Source organism: Amphibalanus amphitrite, unplaced genomic scaffold, assembly GCF_019059575.1.
Source record: "Amphibalanus amphitrite isolate SeventyFive unplaced genomic scaffold, NRLGWU_Aamphi_draft 000325F_arrow, whole genome shotgun sequence".
NCBI classification, from domain to species: Eukaryota; Metazoa; Arthropoda; class Thecostraca; order Balanomorpha; family Balanidae; genus Amphibalanus; species Amphibalanus amphitrite.
Genome location: NW_024881820.1, coordinates 44,471 through 65,816, shown reverse-complemented (window position 1 = coordinate 65,816; position 21,346 = coordinate 44,471). Strand labels below are relative to the sequence as shown.

Below are 21,346 nucleotides of genomic sequence, written 5' to 3'. Positions count from 1 at the left end.
GCATTTCCTATGCATTCTAAGCCTATAGTAAACCTGTCGATCCAGTTTAAACTAGATCAAACCCAGCATTTTCTGATATTGCACGCGGCACGGCAACGGTCTTGAGCCATGGTCAATGACCATATCTATCCGCGGTAACGGTCTGTGGTTGTCCTGACCAGCCTGCGTCGAATGGCCCGGCCCGCGGCGGCGGCGGCGGCGGCGACTGTTGTTGCTAGGCGGGACAGGGCGCGGCCGGCGGGGTGCGCCCAAGAAAAGTGGGTCGCTCGATCGCCCCAGGGCTCCCCGAGTCCCCAGGTCCCGCCGCGCCGCCTCGGGCCGGCGGCCGCACCTTACGTCAACGACAGGTGAAACGGTGATGTTATCTGAGCACTACAGACTGCCCAGAGGAAAAAGTGTTTATTATTCAATATCAGACAGAGTGGCTAATTCCGAACATGGCTATGGCTGTCTGCCCCCCAGTTACCTCCTCTAGACCTTGATCATGATTGGACATTTTCACATAGGCCTTAGTCACGATCGCAAGGCTTGTCCAAGGCTTCTAGCAGGTTTTATATAACAACCCAGAAACTCCGCGAGGACAGGTAGGAAGTGAAACGTGACTCTGGCAGAGTGCAAAAGGTTACGAAGAACGTCTAAAAACAACAACAAAGACAATTGTCATGTAGAAGGAAAATAAATGTTTGTCACCAAACAAAAAATAAGTAATCCGTCCATCTTTTGGTCCGAACTATAGTGCGTTCAGTTCCACTTCAGATATTACAAAAGGCATTTGCATTTTTACTTTTTTTTTAGCGTGGATTAGTTCTCAAATGCCAGAAAATGCGAGCATAAAACGTTGTGAAATATAGCACCTATAGTCAACGGCTACTAGGCTAAATTATCAACCACGCTGGTAATATCCCATAAAGAAGGCAGACATTGCACGATATGTTTCACAATTTTCAAACAAAACGGTGACCGCTAACCACAAACACTTCCACCTCCCCTTCCATTTCCCGGGGTCGACTGAAGGGCTTACGGCTTTTCCACCCTCACACAATCCCCAGTGTATCATCGTGCCACCAGGGTCCGCTAGAACGTCTAGGGTCAAGGGACCCATCGCTCGCCTCGTCCGCACCCCGAGCTGCCCCGGAGAGCGTTCAGCTTCAGCGATCGATACGGGGTCTGCGGCCGCTAACTGCAGTTTGGCCACGGAGCGGCCAAAACTGGCTAAAACCGGGCGCCGACGCCGGGTCAGATGCGACAGAACCGGGCGTAGAGGGGCGGTTGTTGGCACACGCCAGATGCAAGGGGAGGGGGTGGGTACCACAGGGTAACGAACGGGGTTGAGTGCGAAATGGAGGGAAAGTAACATGAAAAATAATTCGGCGATGATAGGAAATCAGCAGCAAGTTTGGAAGCTCAGCAACTCTTCCCAATATCTATTGGAAGGAAGGATGCGCTGTTTTCTCCACTAGCGATGACAGACCCAGAGGCCAGAGCACACGCTGTCAGTTCCAAATAGCCATGCCTTCCCACCCCTGCATTATAAACGGGAACATGGAATAGCCAGGTGAGTCAATGGTTGCTTTGAACTTGTTGAGGTCAGCCTAAGCTTATCTTTATTTTTATTTTTTTGAGCGACATCACTGGCGACGCCAGGCACGACAGGGATCGTGTGCTCGTCGTTTTTTCTGCCATTGCTGCAGGTGTTCTGACTCAAGTTCCTAGGATGTCCTATATTCCCAAAGCAATGAGAAGACTTCAGGGAAAGTGGTTGGAAAAGACAGTTTCATCATAATCAAAATTATCGTATTATGTGTTAGGGAGATGTACAGTGGTGGATCTACAAAATAAGTCCTCTCCGCATGCGGGCAAGTGGCGCCTGAGTAGCGCTCAGGCGCTAACTGCCCACTGGTGACCCGCCTACGCCGGGGACTATTTTATAGGCCTGCTGTACTGGAAATAAGAAATGACATTGCCATAACTTTCTGATTTGTTGCACTTTTTCACCAAGCAACAAGAACAAGCAACAAGAAAGTCACTCGTGACGACGCATCCGAAGAAATACCCAGATATTCATAATTAGTTGAACTTGAAGCATGACAAACTTTAAACCAAGCATAAAATAGTTCAATAGACACAAGACTATACGGGATATGGCTCCACAAATAAAACACCCGTCTAATCTATAAATTGTCTTCTACGCGGTAAGGTAGCGATGTTAGATACTGCTTAATAAAATAAAACTAACTAGAGCAGACTGTTCCACATTTAGAAGCTGATGCAATAACCCGCTTCAACAATGTGATAAAGAACAGTGAATCATTATCACGAAACCTCTCAACCCGTGACCACAATAGCCAGGTGCACGATAAGCTAAACAAGGCACGACATCGCACGAAGGGCGCCCTTGAAAATAATCACGGAACTATAGTCTGTTCCATATCAAGCTTGCAGTCGGAGTTTCTTCGGCAGATCGCTCCTCCGCTCAAGAATTTGTGTCTTAAAATGCAAGAGCTGTATATACAGAAATCACGCACTGCCTTCAGCAGGGCACTTCGGCTGCAAACTTGAAACGGAACAGAGTATAGGGTGATGAAACAGGCCAGTACGGGGGCAACAAAAGTCGAAACTTCCATGAATAAGACGTACTCCAAAGTCACCCCTTTCTCACTGCGATAAAATAACAACATGAAATCACATTTATTATGATCCATCTTGATCTTTCAAAGGTGGACTATGCAACCAATCATCTGGTTCAGTCTAAATGTGGTTTTGACAGCTCTGATACGATTGCTGACTAGATAAACTCATAACCGCACAGTGCACACTGCACATGCTAAATTAATTGGCAGGCCTGGAGCTGCGGTTCACGCATATAGTCTGTCAACAGCGACCAAATGAGCTCCTGCCACATGGCGGTTGAGAAGATGGCTGTCACCTGTAAGCAGAAAGTTATGCCAACTAAAGCAGCGTACGCATCAGCAGAGAGTTGGTTTATGCATTAATAACCTTTTTGTAAGATGTTAACGCCATCTGTTGAAAAAATCGAAATTGGAACGGCAAAAACACCAACTAATTAAACAGTATAGATGGATTGGCGCTTATTATAGAAAACTAAATGAAATTAGCTATCAACAAGAACGGGCGCAGGTCTCTATCCTGTTAGTATCTTTCCATCTTAGCTCTGGTGCAGCAGCAAAAACAAAAAAGAAGCATAAACTTTCGATCGCGGCAGTCACGCACGTGCCTCATGCACAAACATAAACAAACGTCTCTCTCCGGTTCGATACAGAGCTGCTCTGACAGAAAGGCCACAGTCCAGCTAGGCGCCTCGGGATCCGGGACAAAGTTCGACCTCACACCACATCCTCGCCTCTCTATTTGTTCAACTGGCAAAAAGGACCACCTAGCACCCACGTGAACCGTGAACAATCCGCCCATCTTCACAAGCGCCAATCGCCCACTCAGGCATATCGGTCACCCGCGCCCCTCTCGTCACCGTTTCTATGCACGGTTCACAGCCGGCTGATACAGGCGGTAACAATCGCCATGTCAGTCCCACGCACAAGGGGGAAAAGCTCAAAAAATTGAGCGCTCAAAAAATTGAGCGGGCCCCATTATGAAGGAATAGGCGAAACGATGGTATTTTACAATGCCTTTAGCGTCACACTACGGCAAATATCGTATCCAAATAAGGTATCAATGGCAAGAGAGAGCAACAAGGTTTCTTCTCGAACACTCGCCGTGATAATTTATATCGGTGTTTTTGGAAAGAAAATGCCCTAAAGACGCTCAACTTTTTGAGCGCCACTTGTCGTTCGGGACCGCGATACTCAATAAATTGAGCGCCGCGACAGACGACAGTCAGCTGGCGCTCAAAAAATTGAGTGCCGGCCAGCATCTACACTCAATTTTTTGAGCGTTCTCCGTGACAGGTGAAGCCGGTACTGGCTGCCATTTTTGATGTTATGTTCGTTGAAATACGTTAAACTGAGTTGAAACAGAAATGCAGGAAGTTGAATGCTACGTGGTACCTAAACTTTTCACAAACCCAAGGCATCATGTCACATTTTCCGCTAGTAGTTTTATCGGTCCTTCGGATTCGGCACACCTCAAATAATTATACAAGGCTTGAATAATCCGTATGAATACTGTAATTGATATTCTCTGACTGTACTGGGAGAAGGGAATACGTGAATACAGAAAGATATCCACCCACGCTTGAATATTGGAGAATTATAGCAGGAAAAACTGTATTGCCACGGTTACAACTTACAAGGCCATCGGCCGCAAACAAACAAAAATACTATACAATGTGGGTTAAATTCACAAACATCATCAAGTGTGGAACACAGAGACGAGCAAAACAACATCACATTATCGCATGCCAGCCCGACCACATTGGAACCGGGTCCGGGTGACCTGCGACCGGAACCTGCGTCTTGCCAGCATACATCACAAAAGCAGGAGGCAGTGTCGTACTGCTTTGATCCAAAATATGCCATATAACAAATGATATAAACGACCTAAGCTCGGACTAAGCTTATCATTATCAAATCCTTAACATGCAAAGGACGAATGGAAACATCGAGTCTCAGACCAGCAGTAGCAACGATCACAGTAGCAACATCACAAAGAACACGCGGCATTATCAACAGCCGTTTTGTTATCGGGCTACAGGCGGCGACGGCGTGGTTGCAGACCAGCTGCGAGGTAGCGGCGTGCGGGCAAAAGGCGCGGGCACACCTCCATGTGGCCGTGCGGACAGTGCTCGGTCGGCGTCGCATAGTGGGCGGCATCGGGCTGTCCCGAGGGCTGTTCACGGGCCCTGTGTGCGGTCGGACCGCACACAGTCTCCAAGCTCCGCCCACTGCGTCCCTACGTCAGCCTTCCGTCACCGCACACAGCGATCGCTGTGGCCGGTCGGGACCGGCCACAGCGGACCGTCCACCGCACGCAGCCGTGACGTCAGAACCGCCTACCCATCCCCTACCCCCACGCCTGCTGGACGCACCGCACACAGCGCACGCAGCAGTGTGCGGTGCCCGTGAACACCCCTCCGGGCCGTCGAAGCCGCACAGGTTGTCGGCGCATGTGGGCGCGCGCGGTCACCACGGCCAGCTGCTCACCGCCAGCACAGACTGCGCAGCGTCGCCGCTCCGCCGGCCAGAACACGCAGACAACCCTTCTTGCAGTCGCACAACACGTCGCCAAACTCATTCACCTGCTCCACCATGTTGTTGATGTCACCGAGTCGTTCGAGTTGTGGCTCGTGCCGTCGAGCATGACCTGCCCGATCGGACACGGGTCAGCGGCTTCTGCTCCAGCGAAGTCTTCATCTTGGTGACGTCTTGCTGATCTCCACAAAGGCTGAGCAGATGACCTTACCCACAGGGACGGCCGACGTCCTCGCCAGCGACCGCTTGGTTGTGCAGACCTGCCAGAAAAAGAAAAGCTGTTTGGTGATCTCAAACGATTTTTTTTCTTTATGCAGTGGAACAAAACGGAAAATATGTCATACAACAGGAACTAAAAAAAGATGCAGCCTAGGTCGTCTAAGAAATGGGTGCAACATTGATAAAATTCTTCATTGAATGAATTCTGCAAATGCTTTTGATAAAATGTGTGGTGATTATAAGGAGACCACTGGCACTTTACTATAAAATTGCTCAGGATTCCCTATCTGGACCTGTCAAAAAATCCTGACTGCACACCAACAATGAGCATTAAATCCAAAACCTCTACCAGGTACCTAGGGATAATTAAATTCTGATTCAGGAAAATATTTCACATCATACAAATAAAATTTAAAAACCTTTACTATATTGAAACTGAAAATGTGATGCTGATCCAGTGACCTAAGGGTCTCAAAGTATAATAATGAATTAATCTATTATAAATTTGGTGGTGACTGCCGACTGGCGTCTGGCGGCCTAGACCTTGAGGCTTGAAAGTGGCCTTCCTTTTCCGTTGACTCCGATCCTCCAGATGGAAATGATATAAAGGATCATTTTTATCTTATTTCATATGAGCGAGCCAGTCAGCAAAGTGGCTATCCTGTTTCAGCATTCACCCACACAATAGTTGACTGTCAGTCTGTCATGCTGTCAGTGTTGTGAAGTAATGAAGGAGTTGAGTTTTGTTGATTATAAATTGTGATGTTATGTAAAGGACTGGAAAATGAATGTGAAAACTATGGAAACATATTGGCAGAGTATTGTCACTTACTATCAGGACATATGGATAGAGAATACATTCAAATTAATAATGCCAAATACCAAGGTACTCAATCACTGATAGCAGTGGACTATCATATGTTTTAATGTCAATTATATGAAAGTTAAGACTGAAACTACCTTTTACCTTATCATAACTAATGAAAAATTGTGTGAAGAAAACATTCACAGCCTCTTTGAAGCACTTAGACCACTAGAAAACAAAAATTTTCACGTAAATATGTTGTGTCTCCTTCCTTCAAAACATCATATCGGATGGCGCCACTTTCGTCGACAGTTACTTATCTGCACGCAAATCGAAGAAAACGTGAATTGATTGACGTTTACGTGTTTCCAAATTTAAAATCACAGCATATTCAAACTTTTCAGTGTACCTTTTAACATCTAAGTACAACTAAAACGATAAAAACTTACCTTCAACACAAGGACGACGACAACCACGCGACCGGAGACGTCGCGACGAAATAAACAAACGGCGCCGCCAAATGAAAAATATTCTCAGATATGGGTAATGTGAAATTGAATCGCAATCATTTTGGGTACGATAGGCGTTATCACAAGTGTATTCGCGGCCATTGGGGCGACGTAAGAAAAGAAGAAACCAACTGGCCCCAAGAACTGTAAATTATCAGTTAGCATGCACCTTTTCCTTGATGTGTAGATAATTTACCATTATTTGTTACAGAAAATTGCATTTAAAATGTTTCATTTATGCTTTTTTCATCGTTTGCACAATATGTTCTTTTACTAAGCTAGAAACACTAATTAGAAATAAATCCCGCATCATCAAGAACAATAGGGAAGGCTTGAAGTGAATAAAATAATTTAAACGGTTTTGTTATCTATGTGAAGGCACTTCTAAAATTGTCTGTAGAAATATTGGAGGCAAAAGTTCAACTTTTTCACAAGACGGATGTCTATAAACCTATTTAACTTGTGACAACTCAGCCGGTATTTCGTCGCCTACAGCCCAGCTTTCCCTAGTGACCGATAGAGGCGCTGCTATCGATGTCCGCCCGTGCCGCCTAACGAGTATGAAAAATGCTCTTTCCAACGGAACCCTAGTAAAAAGCGTGAATGGACAAAAAATAACTTTTATTTCGACATAAATATTGGCCTGTTTTTAAGTCATCCTGGTATGCCGTAAGATTTCGACCTATAAATTGGTGTTCCCCCAATCATTGAAGCTTGAGCAGTGAAAAATATGAAAGCCTAATCTGTTTTGCATCATTAGTGATTCTCCTAGGGTGTTGCCATTTCTCCCTAGGTGTTGCGAGTTGCTTTTGCAAAACGTGTTCCTGAAACGGCTCAATTTTTTGAGCCCTCAGCATTACGCCTATGGGAGCCTCTGACGTCACACGCTCAATATTTTGAGCGCTCAATAATTTGAGCTTTTCCCCCTTGTGCGTGGGACTGATGTGCCGCAGCTGTGAGCGACATGTAGGCCAGGGACCCGGCCCTGTGGTGACGTCACGCGGCGCCAGGCAGTCTGCGGGCTCGCCGGCCACCCGTGAGGGCCCCTGCACCGCTGCCGGCGGGCCGCCGCGCCGGCACAGCCCGTGATTGCCCCTCATCAGACCGCAGCACACTGGTCGGAAACGCCCTCACGAGAGGCCACGGGCGATTCCGGAGTTTCGGATTATTTTTTATATAGATCGATTTGAAATTGATCAAATTATTATCCGTAGGCCAAAAAAACTAATCCGGGTGACCAAAAATAACTGTAATCAGCCCCCGAAGATGGGGTATCCCAGAACTCGGAAACTGACGCGGAGCAAGAGGTTTATTGAGCCGGATATTCAGAGTCCTATTGCTGATAGACACCAAATTGAAATTCCACATATTATGCATCAAAATGTTCGCTATGAAGTTGCCGACTGGTCAGTGCAAAATTTTTGGCATACTAAATCCCTAACTAAGATGTACTATAGCTTTTTTATGAAGGCTCTCCTACAGTGATTCTGGAATATAACTGCAAAGTTTAGGTAAGGAAACAACAGGTAGTCCCATCTAGTTCCACTCTGATTTTTTGTGAGATGAAGTAGGATTTAAATTTACACCAGGGCAACATAAAAGCTAACTGCGCATATTTGCGCAAAATTTGTAGGAGCCGCTCTTCCTACCCAACTACCGCCCGCCCCGCCCTAGTTTCGGCTCGGCCGCCGCGCCCGGCTTACGCTGACCTGTGTGGCCTGCACGCATCCATGCGTAGTTGACTGGTCATTAAAAACAGATGCGCTTGAGTTTATGAATTTTGTGAAAAGCGCGTTTTATGTATGCATTTATGTATGTATTGACATCAAAAGCCTTCCACATATTGCGTGGCGATTACGGCTTGCATTTAGAGAGCCTTGCTATTGACAACTATCACTCGGCTGAAGAAAGTGGAAATTGAAACCTTCGTGAATATAAGACGCTACAAATATAGGACACCTGTCACTGACGTCGGGTTACCTTGGGCCGTCTTTTTACATTAGAGCACAATTCCGGTATTTAACCCTGGCCGGACCGATTGGTTTTCTATATTGACCGGGGAGGGTTGGTACAACTCCCTCGCCGTTTCGCCTCTAATTGAGCTAGAGCCTCGCGGAAAAAACAAGCTTGTGTGCCGTTATAAGACGCAAAATTAGGTACTACCCGATTTTAAGGTCTTAGGTCAGCCAGTGACCTCTTAGGTCAGGTAAGTGCCACAAGGCACGGGCTCGGTTTTAGGTTAAAAGGACCCTCCCACCTTCAAAAAAGTTTATGAATTGGCATGAAAGTGATGTCGCTCGGTTCAGAAAGAGCGAAAACGAATATCTACCAAATTTCACCGAAAAATATTCACCGGTTTTCAAGATATTAGACTTTTACTTTTGTTTACTTTTTTGGGATCTCCGCTGTTTCTAGCGACTTTATTTTAGAAGTGCGGCGTTTGCGGCAGATGTTGCGCGCAAATAGCATATACCACCGCGTGCTACAAAACGTTTTAGTCAAACATTTAAAAATCGTTAGATATCTGCGCTGACGTCACACATTCAGAGGGGTATACTTAAGCATTAGCCCCTCTGAATCAAAATGCTGCAATTTTGAAATTCAATATTTCCGATTTAAGGCATTTCTCGATGTTGTGAGTGCCGAAACCGGTAATTGTGAGCCAGGGACCCCATTTTGGCTATGTCAACTCAAATCTAATGTTAAGGTGGGAGGGTCCCTTTAATTACTTTGCCAAAAATGGTCGCACTGCCGCGATTTTGGCATCATCGTGTTTGTCTAGCTCAGGCGCGTTGAATGCTATACTTGGTGTTCGGGTGAAGTCAACTTAAGGTGTTAACCTCGGGTCAAGGTCAGGTCGGAGCCCCTCAGGTCACGAAAATGGTTGAAGGAGGTCATATTGCATATCATTCGATTCGGCAGGTCTTCCTGAGTCCAATGGTGGCTTTCCCGACTATCTAGCTCCATCTGATCAGGAGTTATTGACGAAAAACTTATATGGCCTTAGTGACGTCATAAATGACGTCACGCAAAGTCAACAATGCTAAAGTCAAGCACTGGACCTTGCAAGGAGTGCATGAAACCATTCCCGGTGCCCGAATAGCAGCTCCCAATTTCCCTTGTTGACTTAAAGTGGTGCTAGATCCTGTATTATACTCAATTATGACGTCATAACTTAACAGATTCACGTCATATATTTAGTGCTTGACATCCAAATGATAGCTTACATATGACAGAGAAGGTATGCAAAGTTTTATGAAGTTTGCTTCACTAGTTGTGGAATAACAAGCAAAAAACTTTTGCGGAAAGGCCGCTGGCCTCTCGCTGGAGCGTTTCCGACCAGTGTGCGCAGAGTGGCTTTCGACATGAGAAGCCGGCGGCGACACCGGCCATATCTGCCGACATGGCGAGACGCAGAAAAAGCCGACCGGAAGCGCCCGCCGCGGCCACCGGGGGTGTATTTCTGCTTGGTAAGCGTTGACGTCATTCGCTCGGCCTCACGCCAAATTCGGTGCGCCGTTCGCATGCCCAGGGTGGACCAGTGCCATGAACTACATTCTCCGCGCCGGAGCCCGCGGCGGGGGAGGTAGTCGAGCTCTTTCGCTCTCTCGGGCGGGTCGCTCTCTCCCTCCCTCTCCAGAGGTCACAGTTCACCTCGGGCTGGTAGAGGGGAGGGGGAGGGGGTGCTGAACCGAAGCCCGGGATGACGCAGTGCCTGTTGTCGAGTGTCCCAGTCCAGTACCAACGGGGTCACCCGGGCAGTGACCTACCATGAGACACTACCACCACTGCTGCCAAATGTACGACGGGCTGCCAGACGGAGCAGCCCACATGCTCATAAGATTGACATCAAAGGGTTATCGGATATCTTTAATATCCCTAATGGCTTCATATTTATGAAATAAGATTACGTGTGTTTTGCGGCTGTTCGATCACGCTTTCAAAGCTGTACATTGTATTCAAAAATTCACCCTCAAAATATCGCCGCCGACGAGATGTCTCACTGTCCTAGCTAGCTAGGGCTCAGCCGTCTGCCTGGAGGGTTAGGCTTCCCGCAGCGCACGGTTGTTCGGCGGCACAGCATAACTCGCAGGCAAGTCCGCCGGTACTGGCATCGCCAAGGTCATCACGTCGGTAATTGCATGGATCTGCGGTTGCCAAATCAACCGCAATGCATTTCATGACATGTAATCCCAGCGTATCAGTTTTCAGTGATCAGAGGCAAATTGTCCACTTGATTCGAAGTCAGAAGCAGCTTCGACACAGCATAGTGACGTATGAAAAAAAACGAATGCATTCAGTACCAAACAATCAAATAAATATGGACTGAAAAAGCAACAGAAGTTACATATTAACTGAAAAATATAAATAACAACATGATAGCAATTAAAATAAACTGCCACCAGTCTATTCTCGTTACGTCCTAGATGATGAAAAACACGGCAAATAAACAAGAAAAACGTAGGCAAGTGCCCCAAAAGGACAATTTATAAATGTATCTCTGGTCCTAACGTATTAGAATGAGCACAATAATTTCGCAAATGCAACAGGGATGAGGTGGACTGGGAACTGCAATGGGAGCTCAACGGCCTAACGATTTGCTCATTTCCCAGCTCCACTTCCCCTATGCACCGGGGACGGCCCTGAAATCTTCACCCCTTCCCGGCACCAGTCCTGCCCATCAATTTCAACGAAGCTAATGGACCTACCAGTCAAAACAATGCCGTTACGCGCACAATACCCGTGGCGCTGCAACAAAGGGCCGCCGCACTTCCGCGCATGCGCACTTTGTGCAGCCCAGCGAACGTAAACAGGGTGATTTCGGTTGGCGAGCTGCGGCACCAGCTGCAAGGCGAGCCCAATTCGCCCGGTCGGCCAGTCGGCCGGCCGGTCCGCAGTCGGGCCTTTCGCAATAGTTGCGAAACTTTGGCCCGTTTGGCGTAACAAAAACATAACACTGCGACGAAACTGCGCCGTCGAGGAAATACGACGATGCAGAAATAGCTGCTGTGCACGATAGTGTGCGAGTTTGGCGGCAATGGTGTGTGTGCGTAGAGGGAGAGGGGAATGGAGTTCGCTTGTCGGCTGGCACCAGCGAAGAGAGGAGAGCGGAGGCAAGGGACTAGGGAGGGTGGCGGGAGGTAGGAGCAGCCGTCCACGATCGATCAACTCGCGGCGAGCGCAGAGACGGAGCCGACGACCGTGACCCCGGCCCAGAGGGCATCGGCGCGCTCTGGGTCAGAGTCACACACACTGCAGAGGAAGGGAGGCCGCAGATGGAACAAAGAGCGGCGGAGGTTTGAAAAGCGAGCGGGGCTATTGATGCTGCCGGATTGATGCGCTATTGAGGGCCGGCACTGGACGTTATGTTGAATGGAAGGAAATCCGCATAAAACGGGTATCATATGTTATAAAGGTATTAAAAAGGCACTACATGCAAAGTATGATCGGCAACAAACAACAAGTTACCGACAATAACGTAGAAACTTTCTTCTCTGCATATAGATATCCGCACCTTATTACCTATGGTACCAAATAAACACTTCGCATTAAATGATGGCGTTTCACATACAATACCTACTGCTGCATTGTGCTAATGAGAATTAAACGGCACATGAAAGCAGCCACCAGTTTCGGTCCGACCAGCCAAAGAAATGGCCGTGAACAATGTGAAAGGGGATGCCGACTCTGATACGGGTGTAAAAGTCGCCCTGTGTATGCAGGAATGGTCGTTCAGCCCCATAGAACCATAAAAATGCTTTGAGGAAAACGGTGACCCAGAAGGCTTGGCGCCACACCTCACGATCAGAATAGTAATTCTCACATGCAAGGGATGGGTCTCACCCTCGGTGAGCGTGAAGGACATTTTGGTTCTGCAGGTAATCATTGATTGTAAAGAGAGGAGGCAAAGGCCCCCCCCCCCCAAAAGAAACTAATGAAAGGCAGCACTTATGGCTTTTGAAAGTTTCATTCTACACATTTTCACGTAGCACTGATTTCCAAACCACTCCAGTCTCACCATTTCCGATCAGCTCAGCCGGAAGCCCAGCTCTGGCATTCCTCAGAAGCCTAACAGCGCGCCCGCCACCCTCCGTGCCCGCTACACCCAGCCCAGTCGACAGGTCGACAGGAGTTGGTCGCTGTTCGCCGAACGCCATTGTGCCCCCGGGCGGGTCATCGGTGTCCGACCCCGGCTGGGACGGTCGCTGTGCTGACATCAGCAGCCAACCGCTGGGTCATGAAGGACACCCCGGGTTATTGGAGTCACAGCTGCGGCGAATAGGTTCCGAACGCAATTAGGGACTGACAGAAGACTGACAGGATGGATTCGGTAAATTTATTCATATTCTGACAGCACTTTTCGCACTAGTTTTAGGTTGAATATTGCAGAGCTATGGGATGATAGGGTAGAGTGGAGACCTTGAACTAAGCCTACCATCGACGGTGCGTCGCAGAGGCAGAGACCGTTCCGTTGGGACGGAATGTCTCGATGGCACACTCCATCTGTGCTGCTCAAATGGTCACCCCGCAGGGAGGACCCAATGAGGACAAGCAATCACCACTTGTACCGGTTTTCTGGTAGGGGTGAGGGTGACCGGCAGCCCGGAAAGGGAAGCGTGAAGGGTGATGCAGATGGGTTTGTCCTGAGGATAGCCAGGATGAATGATCATTGATAAGCCCGATGTCCCGAACACGAGCCATCAGGCAGCGGCAGCGCCCGGCAACACGGTTCGAGTTCACGTTGGATTACAGTCTACAGATCAGAAAAGATGAGTGAGGCGCCACCTACTGAAGCTTCTCACAGCGCCAGCGCCACCCACCCAAAGCTTGTGCCGTCATTAACCGCACTGGAAGCCCTCATCCCGACACCTAGCGGCAATGCTAGAAACTATTGGTTCAAGCACTCACTGCTGTCCCCCTAGCGGTCGAGTACAGTACTACTAGTTTCGTGGCCACTCGTCTCTGGCGTATCTGTATGCAGTCGCTGGACAATTTCAGGACATGAAGAATAAGATCCACACCTATGAATATTGCATTATGACATTGCAAATATTGATACGGTAGACAAGGTTACATTAGGTCAAATTATGCACTCAATGATGGACAATCAGCACGCATAATGTGACACGACCCTACCACTTTGAAAGTTAAAGGAAATAGTTCACTTTCATGAAATTATTTTTTTTGCAACGATTTATTATTTTTTATGTTCAAAATAATCAGCAAAGAAAATAAAACCTTTTTATAACAAAAGATTTTTTTTCTATATTTTGATATAGGAAGAACTTTTCAGTTTCTGTAAGGCACACGCGATCCAGTATGAAAAGAGCATGGGTCCCGAAAATTCTTCAGAAACAGAGAAATTATCGCAGCCACCGGCATTTGGGCGATCTGCTCGATCTGATAATGTTCCCCTGAATGTCCTAATTGATCAGTACGAGAATTTATCTAGAGTTCTCGTAGATAATTTCTTTAGTTTCTGAAGAATTTTCGGGACCCATGCTCTTTTCATACTGGATGGAAATTTATGCAAGGCACACATCCTCAACGCAATCGGGACGAGAAATAGAATATCTTTGCCTAGGGTGATCGTTGGGCTGTAAAAGCTCCTGATTTATGCTCGTCTCAGCCCAAGCTACGGAACTGCTATTCCAGTTCAAAACCCATGTTAAAAAGTGAACTATTTCCTTTAACCGTGCAGGGCAGACCACCGATGTTGTTATCAATGCAGTCGAAAAAATGAGCACCCCAACATCGATGATGTGGTGGCCAAATATGGGCTTCACTCCCGTCTTTGAGTATATGCCATGTCATCTTCATCAGGCGACCATGTCCATTTAGGTTCATAGGCCCGCATATTGCATAGTTTTATGACCCATTCATAATTTAAGCCTTCAATTTCGGTAACTTCAATTTTTTTAACTGCACTGAAGCGTTAAACTGGTCTGCAACCGATTGGACACACGGACGAAATTAGAATCACCCCACGACCCACACCCATGTCCGATGAATCAGGCGTCCGATCATCATGTGGCGATGGACAGAAGCTTTAGTTCCTCACCCGCCACCAGGTGTCACAACAGTCTGCCTCAGGGCACACCCCTGCTCGGGAGCCTTCCACTGGGTTGATTTCCAAACAAACATCAAATACACAAACGCAGCTCAATCACTCAATCGAGGTTGCAGTGAGTATTGGACCAGCAAAAGCTTGCATACTTCTGCACGAAGTGACTGCGGCTAAACTGAGTGACGGTATGGGGGACGGCCAGGAAATTTCAGTTGCTCTGGGACTCTTCTCAGCATTGAAACTAGTCGCCATTTCGCCAACAGCGTGAAATCGAATCTTTTCTGTACCTCTATCCCAAGGACTAGTCAACCCACATTCTGCTTGATCACACTGCCCTGCCCGCCTGTCAAACAACTCGCGGTTGAGGGCAGATACAACAGGAACACGCTTCTCCAGGGTGACTGACTGACTGACTGGACTGACTGAGAGGCTGGGTGGTCTGTCCCGCGGCGCGAGGGCACTCCCGTCCCAACAGCCGATGAGCTCAGCCAATGCAGCGCACCAAAATGGTGTCAGGTGGTCGTGCAGGTAACGCAACGTTCGCACAATTCAGACAGCTTTGGCGCTGATGTTCTGGACATTGTCGGCCTAAAAAAATATACATATATAAAAAACTCACCTACGGCCAGACAAAGTGAGAGATGGTTAACAATGGTCAGTGTCATGGGATAAAGGCATTATCTCATACCTATCTATGACTCGAGGAGTGGCGGGTCGAGGGTCTATGATGCAATCAACTCTGACGAAGACGAGCCTATTTTTCCGTACATCTATGTTAAGTGTTTACTAAATGATTTTAAACTGGAGGTCATAATTTCCCTAGGCCCCTCCATCGTAACTTTCAATTACTGATAGATAAAATAAAATCGCATTATTTTTATCATCAGCCCTTTTGGAATGGAAATATGCATGAATATTTCCTATTTCCGTCCTGGAAAAGCGCAGTCCTCAGACACTGAAGTTTGAAAATAAGTTCGTTTTTTATGTAAACAGCTTCGAATCAAATGTTGCATCACCGACTCCATTCCAGCCAGCTCTGGCATCTCGACAGCACCCAAACAGCGTCACGGTCCAATCTTGACACCCCGCGGCTCGCCAGGAGACCGGCCGAACCACTCGCCGCGGGCCGCCAACAGCGTGACACCGGCCCGTGGGCGGAGCGCCAGACACCGGCCGACCGGCCGACCCTCCAGAGCCGGACGGCACGCGCCCCGCCACAGAGGAGGCGTCCTTCCAGAGACGGACACATTTCCAGCGGCCGTCCAGTCTGTCATTCCAGTGACACAGACACTTCCAGTGACACAGACACACTTCCAGCGGCCGTCGTCCTTCTGTCAAGTCAGGGTGTCCTTCCCGGGTCCCGCGGACGCGTCCCACCGTTGCCAAGGACAGGCCCGGGCCATACAGACACGACAGAGCGCTGGTCCAGCGATGCCGAGGAAAAAAACGCTGGCCAATGCCCAGATGCGGTTCGATTGACACAGATTCTGCACACCGACGGGGTCAGAAAGGTCAGCTCAGTGGCTGTGGTTGCGGGGATCGCAGACAGGGGCGTAACACGGACGTCGGGCGTCGTGTTGTATTTGTGCTTGGCAGCCACATACCAACCATGTGACCGTCCATCACAAACATGCCAACTGAACAAGTGCCACGTCAAGTGACATGAAAACATGACAGTTGCCCCGAGATCGTAGTGTTTCATTGAATGTGGAGATGTTTTTTCGAATCGGTACACGGCATTTTTCACGACATAGTCATTTTCGAATTGAAGTTGTTTATCACTTATTTATTTTTCTTTACATGTCGTTTTCTTTCTAATGCTTAGACATCTGACATTTCGTACCAACTTGTTGCCACTCATCCACAGTTCCACACCTACCAGCCCGGTAGCTGAAAAATGTCTGGGGCAAGCCGTGTATTATCAATGATGAAACAGGAATGATGTGGAACGACCCAGTTTGGCAAGAGCAGGCTCTACATTCGACGAGCGCTCAACCACACAGCGTGGCTCCTATCAGCTCGTGCAGCCTCGCGACGGTCCCAGCTAGAAGCTATCGCAATGATCACGGCCCAAATGTGCAATGGCGTGACGTCGATCCACACTTTGTTCAACATGAACACCAAGGCGCACAGAGCTGCGGTTTATGGCACATGGGGGAGCAGGCATATCGGCACGTGCAGTGCAAGCTCTGCAGCTCTGTCGGCTCTGCAGGAGACGTCCATAGCTCAGCCCTCGGCGGACTTTTTAGGGCCCGCCTGCCGGTGTGCAGGACTTGGTGGAGGTGAATATTCCAGGACGTAATGAGATGCCATGTGACTGCGGTGATTCAGTCGTGCTCGCCTTCTGTGGAATTATTCAACAGCCTGCTATTGGTAGAGCCGGACCGAAATACAGCCACAGCTAAGTTGGCCAAAAATAGCAAGATGACGAGCCAATCACAGCCCTATTTAATAATAACGAGAGTAGGACCTCCTTACATGCCTGACTGGACGGTTGCCCAGTGCAGTGGTCAGACAGCAAGGAAAAAATATCGACAGACTAGAAAAGCATGCGACGGCATCTCTCGTGCACAGACTGATGACATCGCGTGTTTTTACACATCTAGTTTTTCATGAAGGGTCCAGGCATGGCACCAGTGTTTCGCGTGGTCACAGCCATTTTAACTGTAAGGGAGAGCTGGCTCTTCAAAGCCCAACAGTTTGTTATTGTCTGACAGGATTTATCAAATCCCCGCAATAATAATCAGCTACATTCTTCTGCCGTTGAGCCATCGCGCTGCACCGTAGGCGTTCGGCCGGCCACATTGCTCAATATCAATACACCAGCCACAGGCTTCGCCGTATGAACTTACCATACCAAACGTTACATAACGCCTGCCCCCGGGGCGTAGGTATAGTGGAATTTATCCTGCCCAGAGGATATAGTGAATAATGGCTATGGTCTTTGCTGGATGCCAGTACCATCGTTTAAGTCCTAGAAACCATTATCATATGAGTATCACCGTCTGCCGGTCGAGTATCATCGTATCCCACGTGGCACGTGTACTCTTCCACGCAAGGACGATGAGAATGACCTCCCGCACAGATAAAATGCACCGCTCTTATAGTTTGTTCAGTTCATTGACCCGTATCTATAAACGAAAGTCTGCGTGTGGGATAGCCCGTTGGGTCCGCAGCTGCCGTGTTGCCTAGGCAGACAAGGACGCTGCAGTTCCCAACCAGACGACTGATTACCTCCCGTCCGTACCCGGCCCACATGCATTGCTGAGCGACATGTCCCCCGCCCCCTCCACCCCCGCCGGCAGACGCAGAAACGCAGCACTGCAAACCGGATCTATGCACGGCTGCAGCGGCGGTGACAACTGCGCAACAGTGCAGCGATGCAGGACCGACCAGCCAGTCCAGCTGCTGGGGATTCGGCGGGCGACTGGACGCCGATTCACACCGCGGCACCGCCGGCACTCGCAGCCATTGTATAGGCTGATAGATAGCCATTGCAGGTTGTAGGGGGTAGCGTGTAGCCATTGTCGCGGGTGGGCCGTGGCAATGCACGACAGCACGATTGGACACGACAAACAACAAACTCGGGCTAAATGGGGAAACAATGTCTGATGAAAATCGCTTCTAATGACCACGAAGCCTGAACATGCAGGCGAATTTTTCCACATAAATTGTAATTATCATGAATTTAGGTGCAACTATCCCATTGCGGGTGCCAAAAAGCCCAGCTAGTTGATTCTTGCTGCGAATAACCTTACAGCAAATGTAGGTAGGCAGATGCAGGTAATCATAGTCAGGAAACATTAAGACGTAGGCAAACTAAGGAGGTAGGCAGGGCATGGTCCGGCCTGGCCCTGTATTCGCCTTTTCTAGCACCTATGCCGTTGTCCAATTTGGTTATGGACACAAAATCCCATCGATTACAATCCCACCAGCCACTATCACTGGATCAGATGGGTTTTGATCGACCTTTAAAGAAGCTTAACTCCAGCCCGCAGCGACCCAGTTCATCCAAATCCCACCATGGCCATTTGGCCAACGGCAACTGCGTCTCCCAGCCCGGGACAAATGCCCTCGGACGGACATTTGGCCGGGCAGCAGAACCCAATAACCGAGCCCGGTGTCCAATCCTAGCCACATGCTGCTGTAATTACCGACAGAGCATCGAGCGACCTTCGCCGAGTCGCCGGCCAGAATCCATGTTCGACAGCACAATCGATCGCGGGAGGGAGAGGGAGAGGGAGAGGGAGAGGGAGAGGGAGAGGGAGAGGGAGAGGGAGAGGGAGAGGGAGAGGGAGAGGGAGAGGGAGAGGGAGAGGGAGAGGGAGAGGGAGAGGGGGAGGGAGAGGGAGAGAGAGAGAGAGAGGGTGGAGCAAGATGGAGAGAGGAATTCAGAATCTGCGGTTACTGTTAGTATCAGCTGTGTTTCTACCTTCCTAAAAATATACTGCGGTCAAGCGCAGCGTCCGTATTCTCCCTAAATGTCGTATTACTTTGATCTCTTCTCAAATCATACTCGAAGTCGAGGACTTCCACCTAAGGCTGAAGTGTAAGTGGAAGTGTAAGGTGGACCACCTTACACATTAGATAAGCTGGATGATTTTTTTTCCATACGCTTCTTCGCTTTTGTCGGGCTTGACTCAAGGACCATTTGTCAGATGCGCATCCAATTGACTATTGGGGCAATCATCGTATATGGTAGGGATCTTCGAGCACCACTTACTGATAAACTATCGATGGGAACGGAGCAAGAAGTCGACAAAGTCCTTGAAATCGGAGGGCGCCTATGACGGAGTGGTTTATTTGAAGTTGCCACCCGACGACAGACACGGGACAGAGGCCATGGGTGGGACCAAGAGAGGTGACAGAAGCGTTCCATTGAAAGTGTCCGGTTGTGTTGTCTTACTTACTCGTATAACACCAAAACTGGACGGCAGATCAGACATTTGTCTCAACCCAAGCATCCAACAGTTCCATTGCGAAGCCATCTACACTCCGCAGACGCAGCACCTACCTACTGGATGCCAACAGATGAGAGCCCAGCCGGTAAAGCATGCTACTTTTTCTTCAGTCTAACAGATGCAACTGCAAGCAGTCATACACAATTCAGCGTTCAGTTTCGTTTTACAACACCAGTCAGTCGCATACTTACCACTTCCTAATTCAATTCAAAACCTGCGCTGGTGACTGCCTAGTCATGTCTGTGACCACTCACCATCCACCGAACGAAGCCGTACGAATGGGACACACTATCCAAACATCCACAGCAAACATTTCCTGGAGACGAAAAACGGCAGCAGTCGTGCCCAGTATGGCGTGCTGCGATGGCCGACATCGTTGGGCATAAAAAGGTGAAGGACGACCCAGCCAGGACCAGCCACCAACAGAGAGCATAATTCAAATACGGAACGACCAGTGCCTCATTTCACCCGGCTGCGAACGACAGTCCTCCGCACCGCTTCGGCCCCTTCAGACCGTTTGTCCTTCCTGTTCTACCCGGCCCCGGGCCCGTTCAGGCATGGTGCCGGGGCAGCCATTGGCCACCGATCTGGTAACCGGGCTGAGGTCGTATGGTCCAGTGACGAATGCCACGGACGCCCGTGCAGGAATTCCAATGAATCGCGCTGTTGCAGAGCAAGTATGCAGTATGTGCAAGACTAGCCACTGCCAATAGCAGCGGCTACTGCTTTTTGCTATGCTAAGACTCGGGAAGCCACAGCAGAAAACATGCACAACACTCTCGCTACGACAGTTTGGCGTGCCAGTTCGATGACAACCTACGCGCTAACTACGCAATGGTAAATCATCATTAAATTACATTAATTTCAACTACACACAAACTGGATCAGTGCTGTTTGCTGAGAACGGCAGTTGTGCTGAAAATTGATATCGAATGCCGCTCCAAATTATACCCGTTCCCGACGAAATCGATCACGCACCAACCTCCATTCCATTTCGATTCACTCCCATAATCAGAGAGCTCACAGCTCACGGTCTCTGTTCAGGTGACCTTTCAGCCAACTGTTACGAGCCGTCAACCCGTCCGACGTGACCGTGACCCTTGTGACGGCCGTGACGGCCGAGTAACGTCACGTCACGTCACAGGCAGTGACGGCGCGAGGTACAGAGCCTCTGCGATCGACCGTGTGCGCGCCGCACGAGCCACCGTCGGACAGATTCTCAGGGCAGGTCTGGTGGGTTTGGGACAGGGATCGACTTCCTATGGGATCGGACATGTGCGGGCCAATGATCGCATTCCGGGAGTTTTGAGTAGATTCTCATGGAAATAGCAGCTCAAGCTCGTTCGTAATGGCTCGAAGGCAATCAAAATCACCACCATCGGGAGGCAATAGCAGTAATCATAAACCAAAGACTGGTGTAGCAAATTCATTTCAAATATCATCTAAGCAGTGACGTGGCTGTTGTCAATAAATAAGTATGGTCCTCGGTAATGGCATATCTTGTTGATCGGTCTAATGCATATCGTGGTACACAGTTGGAGGTCGGTGTCGATTCACATATTTCCGGGATTCACAGAGACTTCAATGAACGTAACGATAAACGTAAACCTCATGCAACG

At 48.8% G+C, this 21,346-nt stretch overlaps 1 protein-coding gene across 1 annotated transcript in view; it reads right to left on the bottom strand.

Moving 5' to 3' along the window:
- LOC122388494 (TSC22 domain family protein 3-like) overlaps positions 1-21,346 on the bottom strand; it is a 93,556-nt gene that overhangs the window by 55,669 nt on the left and 16,541 nt on the right. The gene's annotated exons all lie outside the window — the stretch shown is intronic.